The sequence below is a fragment of the Rhea americana genome, unplaced genomic scaffold (genome assembly GCF_003343005.1).
Source record: "Rhea americana isolate MKP2758 unplaced genomic scaffold, rheAme1 scaffold_74, whole genome shotgun sequence".
Classification (NCBI taxonomy): Eukaryota; Metazoa; Chordata; class Aves; order Rheiformes; family Rheidae; genus Rhea; species Rhea americana.
In genome coordinates this window covers 1,000,248-1,009,997 of record NW_028186912.1, presented here as the reverse complement: position 1 = coordinate 1,009,997, position 9,750 = coordinate 1,000,248, and positions in this window count along the sequence as shown.

Below are 9,750 nucleotides of genomic sequence, written 5' to 3'. Positions count from 1 at the left end.
GCGGCGGGGCCGAGGGAGGGGCGCCGCGGCCCGGGCCCGGCAGCGCGCCGTCGCGCTTCTCCCCTCCCTCCTTCCTCGGGCCGGCTGCGCTCGCCCGTCGCCGGGCCTGCGCGCCGAGGCAGAGCGGAGACTTTGCCCCGCGCTTGTAGCGCGCCATGTTCTGCTGCCCGGCTGCTCCGACGGAKCAGGGCGAGCGGGGAGCGCCTCGCTGAACGGGGAGAGCGTGATCAGGGGCCAACCAGCCACGAGATGGTACGGAATCCGAAAACGTTATTTTAAAAATACATCTAAGTGATTTTTCGAACAGTTGGGACTAGAAATACAAGAAAAATGCCAGGGAGGAGCCAGCACAACTGGCCAAAGGAGCCAGTGTAGAAGCTGCCTCAGCCCAGGCAGGGACCARTATGTGAGTCCCACCAGATCATCTTGTCAAGAACCGGCTCTTGCCCTTCTGTTATAAATGTYTCAGCCTCCCTCTGCTCACCCTCTGCGTTTCCATTATCTTTTATTCAAGCTGTAAAGACAAGGGCGGGAATAGCCTCTAAAGTGCCCCCTCCTAGTAGCTGTTCTTTAACTGCATTGGCAAACCACTAATCTTCCTATTTCATTCTTTTTCTGCACAACGGAAATAATATTAGCTCTTTACCACAGGAGGTGTTGCGAGAGGAATTTGTGAAGAACTGCCTGGCAGTTGAACACTACAGGGATGAAGGCTGTAGATGTAGCTATAGAGGCAGAAAAAAGCCTTGAACTAAGAAAATCGACAAAGAATCTAAGTGAGAATGGCCAGTTCAAGACTAGAGAAGGAAATAGTATTTTACCCAGCCTACAGTTTGCTAGAGGAACTCACTGCTACCAGTTATCCTTGAGGTCTGGATTCATGGCTCGGAAGAGGTTAGGATATCTGCAGAATAGCAAGCGTATGAAAAGTTTGAGCGGTAAGTATTAAAAGAGAGTTTTGAAAGGATATGAGTTACTCTTTAGTGTAAATGCCAACCTTTTGACTGGAAAGACTAGAATGAAACTCACAGAGACAGCTTTCATCATACCTTCTCAAACCTTCCCTGAAGCAATTGTGCTACCACAGACGCAGATGTCATCAGCCAACATCTCTTCCAGCATGGCAAGTCCAGTGTTCCTCTGTGAAATATAACGAACAGTAGGTTTGGAAAAAAAGAAAAAAGGAATCCAGTTCACAATGCAGAAGTAAGTGGCACAGCGCTAGGACATTTTGACTTTTTGAAATGTTGTCACATACTTTATAATGAGCAATTCTCCCTTGCCTGACAGTAACACCAGGAGTATAAACTCCTGGCATTACATAACTTTTGCTCAGAGACGAGCATGAATAGGGCACTCTGTTCCTAGAATAATAGTTTGTAAGTGTGACATTAGGTGCACTGATCCTCCATGAAGGCAGTGACAGGGAAAATAGTGCTGGGATGTTTCTGAGTTACATTTTATGATTGGGGAGGCAGAGGAATGGGGTGGTGGTGTTGAGGGATCTTCTGATCCTTGTGAACAAAGAGTTGTTTTGGCATAGCTGTGGTGGGATAACAGAAGTTGTGGCTGAGTTATTTGATCATGAATGGTTGTTAGAGCATTCTGCTTAGGCAGTCTGTGTGATATGGAAATGATGATCAGGAAGCAACATTGGTGGGAGTTTAGTGTTTAAGCTGAGCACAAGACAGTTAGGTGGATAAGACCCCTGTCTGGCTTTTGGGGGCTTATTTAAAAAACTTCATAAGAAGGAAAGTGTAGTTGGGATGTTCTTGAAAAACATGAGTTTTCAGAGACAATTGTTCCATTTTACATTTTATTGTATAAATGCTTCTGCTTCATTTTAGGTTTCTTCTGTCTGTATAGAACAAAGACTTGACTCTGTAACTCTCTGCATCAGGAGGAAAGTAGCAAGTTCTTTAAAAGAACTTCAGCCAGCACATGTCCTTAGTGTAAAATATTGGAGATACAAAAGGATAGCTTTTCTGGTGAATTTGAAATATGTGGGGTTTACTATGAATCAAGATACTCCATCTCTGTTTTGACCTGACTGAGAAATATATGTGAAAGATGAGTGTGACTTTCAGCTTTATCTGCTTTCCCATATATTTTGTACGTGTGTCACCCTGTAGAGATCCTGCCACTGAACTGAAATCTGAAATCCACACCTTACTTATTTTGCCACAGCAAGAATTGAGTGAAAACTGTATGTAGTTTTGGGCTTGTGATCTTTTGGGTAGCCATTGCTTATTCTTCCTGCAAAACCAACGTTAGCTTTTTGCTTTTAAAACTATATACTTGGAGTTATTCAGGGAAAAGTGGAACAATTGCAAAAATATTTTAACAATTGTCTAGGAAATGTGATGTGAGTCTCCTGTTTCTTAGCTGTCCTATGACCTGTATTCAGGAAAATGCTTATTTCCCCTAGAGACACTGCTAACACCTGGCTGTGGTATTCCCAGTATTCACCATTAAAACTAATGAACTGCTGAAGCCTAGATAAATCATTTTAGTCATTACAAATAAAGATTAAGAAGGCTTAACTGAGTATAAGGCTGATCTTAAAAATGCTGCAGTGGATGCATTGTCAGGCAGCCTTTAAGTTTTACGATTTCAGTATACTTGAAAAGGCCTCCTATAACATCTGGCAGTATCATTAATAGCTGACACAATTAATTTAGATACAGAATATGTTTTCTTGGGGGATTTCAACTAATGAGTCATGTCATTTTGTTCACCTTTTTTTTTTGTTGTTATTTTGCTTTGAAAGGAAGAAGTTTTTGTTATGCCTGTTAGGCAGTGCATCTGGGTTTGAAAGCTCAGAAAAGCAGCCTACAAATTCCAAATACAAGGACTGGAGTCTCCTCTGGGGTTGTCAACATTGTCTTAACTGAGTACATGCCACATCACATCAGCTTATGATCTGGACCCAGCTACTTCTAGGGCAGTGTTAGTAAATAAATAATAGAGTGGATATTGGTGCACAAATCTGTACACATGCACATGCTATGACTCTTCAGACTGAAGGAGAAATTAAAATGTTTATGCTTGGCATCAGAAGAACAACATAACCCAGAACTAAGAAATGTAGTCCTCTTTCCCAGCACTATCCTCCTGCCAAATTGTGTATGTGGCACCACAGCAGTTAGCTAAGGAAAAATCATTCTATTGTCATTCATTTAGGAGCCATGATATGTTTGTTCACCTAAATGAAGAGTTTACCCCCTGGTTGTGTTCAGCATTTTGGATGACAGCTGCACTAATAGTTGGCGTAATCACAGTGCCAGCCAAATTGCAGCAATGTTGCAGGTGTCAGGATGCTTGCTTATTTTCAAAACACTGCACATTTCAGATTGAGCATTTCTCATTTGAATGATTATATGTTCCATATTCTTTTAAATATAGTTAAAAATAGTCCAGAGCCTGAAAACTGGTATCTCGGACAGCTGCACTGGCATGATTTTTGATTAGCTTCAGTTAGAGTGACTCAATCATTTGACGATTAGCAACATTTTACAAAGCATATTTTGGAATCTGCAAGGGTCATTTAGAGTAAAAATCATTTTCTGCAGAGTGAGGATGGCAGTCTTCACTTTGGGCTTTCACACTGCTATTTTTCACCAGCTACTTGCTGCTTTCGGTCTCTGTTATGTAAAAACTGGGTAWCATTTCGTTGATACTTGCATCAATTTTGTATGATTGCAGCTCTACTGTTTTCTGTTTGGTTACTTGGAATTAACAGAAATAGAGCCCCCACCCTAGATCCTCAAAATGAGAAGTAGTTACCAAAATATGTCTGAGTACCCTGATATTTATATCACATACAAAATCAATATGAGAAGTATATTAACATGGCACTCAGACCATCAAATATTGAAGAAATGCGAGAACTACAGTTGCCTGTCCGTTTATGAGAATTTCCAGCTGCTGGATGCTTTACTGCATGTTGCTAACAGTGTTCTTTCAGATGCAGTTTTCTTGCTTTACGATTCAATGTATAATTATATTCTTGTGCCATCTTTATTTCCAGAGGCTTTCTATTGCCTTTAGTGTGCAAGAAGGAGTGTACTTAGCTAGCAAGCAACTGAATGAGAGTTCTTCTCTTCACTTTCCCTTTTCTTTTCCCCACTCACAACTCTTCTTCACACCTTCTAGTCTGCACCAAAAATCCCACACTTGGACTTTCCCCTTTTTCTCCATTAGAATTTCCCTGTTGTCTGCATTGTACCATCTGTTCTACACCAGTATAGTGACAAAGAGCATATGAAATATGCCTGTAGAAGTTGCAGTAAATGTTGCTGAGAGTTGAATAAATTTAAACATATAATTGTAAATTTAAGCACAAGTCCAACTACTGTTCTCAAGTTCTTATGCTTATTCATGTATTTAAAGTCAGTCATCATGCTTTAATGTTTCATGTCGAAAGCCTAACTTTGTTTTTTTTGGGTTTTTTTGGTTTTTTGCTCTGCCCTTTTCCTGTTTTTGGTACCTCTCTCAGACTCCACCGTTACTGACATTTGCGAAATCTACAGAAACTTATTATTTTTCTGAAGAATTTTTCATAACTAAATGAATTCATAGAATTTACTGACTCTCATACTGTGCAACTTTTGCATACTGATGGAGTTAGACTGCCTGTTTTGCATTTCATTTCAGTGCATTCTGTGAAACTAACTAGAACTTACTAGGAAATTGATTTTTTTGCTAAATGATTTTTCTGATTTGTCTCCCTTGATCGTGTTTTCCAGTCCTTCTCTGGTTTCACATCTCTCCATGTTCTTGGTCTCGGTTTTTCCTGCTGAGTAGTGTTGACTGCTGTGCAGCATATATTTTTCCTGCAGAAACAGCTAGAATAGTAAACGTTTCTTTTCAGTCTTTTCTCTGCATTTTAAAAAAAAAATCTTTGTATTAATCGAGGAAGAACGTGTCCCCAGCAGCTTCTCTTCAATCTCAGTCTGACATGGAGGTTGATATAACAGCTTGCAGTACTGATATAAGTGCTGCATCTGTTACTGAGAAAGAAAAGCCTACTAAGTACTAAGTGAACATCCCTCCATGAAATGTTAACCCTTTTTAAAGACTGGTTTACACACCTAAAACCTTGAAAGTATTCTTAGCTGATAAAAATCAGCAAAGCCCCAGCTATGCAGTTTTATACCAGCTAGTCAATTTTACAACAGCCATTCTCTTTTACTTTGGCATTTTTGTTTCTGACTATGCTAAACTATAATATATAGATCTGTGACCCAAACATCTGTACTGGCACCTGGGGATGTAGCCAAGCAACCCCCAACAGACCAAAAACTCTGGAGCAAAATTTTCTTTTAAACAGGCTTCTTTCTCCAGCCTCACCTTTTAACACTTTTAACATAACTGGGTTTTGATGAGTAGTCTCCTCGCATTGCTTAGGGAGAACAAATTGAACAAAATCATTTTCTGTTATTAGCTGCCAGGATTCCTGTTGCAGAGGTCTTCCAAGAGCCTAATGCCCCTTCAGACAGTTTATGGAAATTTGAAAAGACGAAAATAATCACAAGGTGTGGTTTTGAGCCTATGATAGCCTGAATTCCTTTGTCTGTACAGGACTTGGGAGCAGATCTTGTCTGTGCATGTCAGAAATGGGTTAGTTGGAGCAGTGTAAGCCTGTATGCAGACCTCGTTTTGGTCTGAATGGCTTATTTCAACATAGGCTTGTGCTTATCTGACTGAAACATACTARAAATAAAATGAGTTTAAACTAAAGGAAGACTGATTTTCACAGGCTTTTGCACAAAACCAGATAAATCAGGTTTTAAATCACACTTTGAAGAAAGATCCCACAACTCTGTATGCAGGCAAGTCTTTAAGCTTGAATTTGTTTGTGTGATGTACAGACCAGGGAGTACAAAGGGCACTGTTGTTCTCTTCCAGGCTCTGATCCATGTGTCTCTGTCTTTCTTCGCTTGTTATTTTCYGCTGAACTCATGAGGTCATCTCAGTTTGACTGTTCATTTGTGACTGCAATAATAATTTTTTAGAAAATGTCACATGTGGTGAAAATACCTGTCCCAATACTGTTAATAGCATGGTGAAAGACAGGCAGACCTTTACTTGGAAATTGGAAGCAGGCTCTGGAGATGCTGTTTTCCTTATCTGGGACTAACTGCAGTCTCAAGCCTATTTGCCTATGTGACATGTCATCAAATCTCTGAAGTACTCAGAGGGAAGATTTGCACTTACAGCTGCACACTGCTCAGTGCCCCCTCTACTTCCCCTCCCCCAACTCATTAACATGCATGTCTTTCCTTATTAGTATTTGTCATTATGTGAACAGCTGGTAACTGTTCTATTTTCCTTCTCTTCAAAAAGGCCTCCACTGTTATGAGGAAAATTAGTATTAGGTAAAAGCAATTTTTACTACTGATTCCAGGTCCATTATTTTTTTCATTATTGTTATCATCATCATCATCATGGCAAGGGTGGGCAGGTAGGCTGTGGGCCTGATTCTCGTGTTACTCCAAACTGTATAAGAGGAGAAAGACTCTTCTGAAGGTAGCAGGGTTACACCAATACAAACCCCAGGTAAGTGTGAATCAGAATCTGCCTCTCATTACGTYTTTATGTGACTGCCTTTAAAATACAAGCAGTTTCTCTTCCAAATCCATTTTAACAGTAATGAAGATTTTTTTTTTTTTTGCTTGCATTTCTCAAATACATGCTCCACCAAAGATTTTAAATGACCCCTTTAGGTATATATCTTATGACCAAGGTAGAAATTATTTCTCTCATTTATTGTTCAATAAGGAGAAGATGAATRACCACGAGATAATTGGAAACTAGGATGACATGTTTGCTAGGGTCCTCACTTAGATTTTTCCGTGATAAATGACTGGTTAAGATGGAATAGGCATTTTTAGTGGATCATGGCTCTATTCAGGACTCTGCAGTAGCCAGGTGGCCAGACTTTGTGGACCATCTGAAACATCTCAGATCTAAAGGTCTCCGTCTTGCAGGTTGAAGACGGTATTTTACCCTGAGTTTTGAAACAGCRTATAGGACAGTAATTGTCCTCCATGCCTTTCCACTTCTCCATTTTCACTTCTCAAGACATAACCCTGAGAGCTTATTTATTTTCCATGGGAATAAACAGCAATATACTCGTCTCCAATTTTTCCTTGATGCGGAAAACTCAGCTACATACGGTGTGGTAGAGGGGTTCTGTACTTTCCACTTTCTCTATCAAAAAAAAAAAAAAAAGGAGTGGCAAGAGTCCTGGTCCTGTGGACATAGCTTGACTGAGGGTAAGGAGTGTCTTCAGTTATGTGATTTAATAGAGATACGCTGCGTTCACATGATCTTACACAGGACAGGAGCACTTAAGGTTATAGTCTGACACAAAGGGCTGCCTTTCACCTTTTGAAGTGACTAGTTTTTGATGTTACTCTTCAAATCTGGTAACTTGGTAAGACAGGTACCAAACATACATATCTCAGTTACAGGATACCTTACCTATAGTTCTTTCTTCAGGGAGCGTAGGGCCTGCTGTAGAATTGATTTGATGTTCCTATGTGTTAAGCACCCCCATAACAACAGATATGTGCCTCTTCTGAGCTGTTCTTTTAAACAAGCTAGCATTACCGTAGAGGAGGTTGCCCACAGTCCGAGAGCTAGGAGAACAAAAGAACTGAAGCTTTGTCTGGCAACGCATGGGTTGAGAAGGAAGAGAAGTTCCTTTCTCTTTTCCTCCCCCCTTTGCTCACATTTACACATGGAGGAGTTCAAGAAAAAGCAGATAAGATTCATCTCTTTGAAAGACTGCTTTGTCTGAAGAGAATTATTCCTCCTTCTACTAATGTATACTGCTTCCAAGAGGCACGGACATCCCTAAACATCAGTGCCAGTCCTGTCCCACTGTGGGCTTCAACCTTTCAACTCTTCCTGCACAAGGAGAGCCAAGGCACAAGGAGACACAGGGACCTTCCTGCCCAAAGCTGGCTTCATCACTTCCTGATAAAAGATGTCTTTGCTGTGGGAAAGTTTCTACCATGTGTGGGTCAGTCTAGAAATGCTGTTTGCATAGGATATTTCCATAGGAGATAGGAGTTCTTACTCTATCTGGGATGAATGATATTAAAAAGAAGTAAAAATAATTCATAACTGTAGCACCATGAACTTGCTAGCCTGCATCTCTTKTATGTCAAACCCCACTGATAATAATTAGAAACTGTAAGTTAAATACATTGTAGGAAAGACCAAACATGGAGTTTTCAGCACAGATATAAAATGCATTTAATTTTTTTCCTGGAAATATTAAACTATAGAGCTGTGATCTGTGATCACTGCATGATTAGACAAGTCTCCATTCCTTTTGCAGATTAAACACAAATGCGAAATAGTGAAGAGCCTCCTCCTCAAACTGATCAAATTTGTCAGAATATATCTGCAGTTAAGTAAGAATTGGCACCAAGAGAATTAGAACTCAATTGAATTGATTTCTGCTTGCTTTAAATCTTCCCTCTTTATTCTTATACTGGCTTGTTACTATTCATTTGATTCTAATCTCTGTTCCTCAAAGAACATTAGTTTAAAATAAATCGATGGAATACTTCTAAATGAATAGAAGTCTTTAACCAATAGGGTGACATGAAAATTAAAGAAATGTTGGGAATACAATACCAGAAGAGAAATGACAAAATATTTTGTGGCATGTTGAGTTGTTTTGCTCTCTTTCAAATGGAAGATGCATGTACAGTAACTGTCCAAAGAAAATGAACCAGATACTGTATCTTCTGCTTATTTTTCACTATGATTTGACATTTTCATCTGTGGATCAGTTTATCCTCAAACATTTACCACTAGAGGGTGCTCAGATAGCAGTATTCCTAGGAATTTATAAATTATTGTTTCTGGTTTGATTTTGGCTTTTGTGCAGCTAGCTGTGGCCTTAATTCTCATTTTCCCAGCTACTCTGTTTTGTTTGTTTGCTTCTTCGTTTTTCCTCTTATCATTTTATTTGAAGTTTATGCAAGCTGAGAGATTCCTGCTGAATGAGTTACTGCTTTATCATCTTGGTGCTATTTGAACAGCATTCGTCAGCACAGCATGAATAGTCTCACTGCATCTCTCCTCACGTCATAGCCAAATATGACTTACCTCTCCACAAAAATGAAACCAGCATTAAATAACAGCTGTTAAGTGATGAGAATAGATCTAGTAGAATTCTAGAATCTAGGACTATTTCAGAGTAAGGAGACCTGAGTATTTGGCTTACTTATCCTCCATCCCCTCCAAAACTAAGCGTATTTGTATTCTCTGGTCTTAACCATCTTCCATTTCCTGTGCAGAGAGACATTTGAAGTCATAAAATTACTCACTTTGTTACCCATACTGAAAAGTCTAAGGAAATGTACAACACTACCTGCACCAGCTGAGATTGTTTATGATAACTCTAAAAAACCTTGCATGTACGCTGTTCATAAGCCCTCCAGGGGCAAGAAGAAATTCTCCTTAATCAGGGAAGCTGGAGTAAAACAGCAAGCGATCAACTTTGTRCCTGAACTAGTCTTCATCAATAATCAATAATCTGTATAATACTACATAGCTACACAGAGCCCAACAAAACTGAAATGACATTGTATTTTTCTAGTTCTATTCTAGTCTACAAGATAGGTCAAGACATGGCAAAGAACAAGTATCATGAGATTATTGCTGAAACAAAAAGCTTTTAGGGAATTTATGGAGTAAATGGATTGTGAGGAAAGAGAATATGGA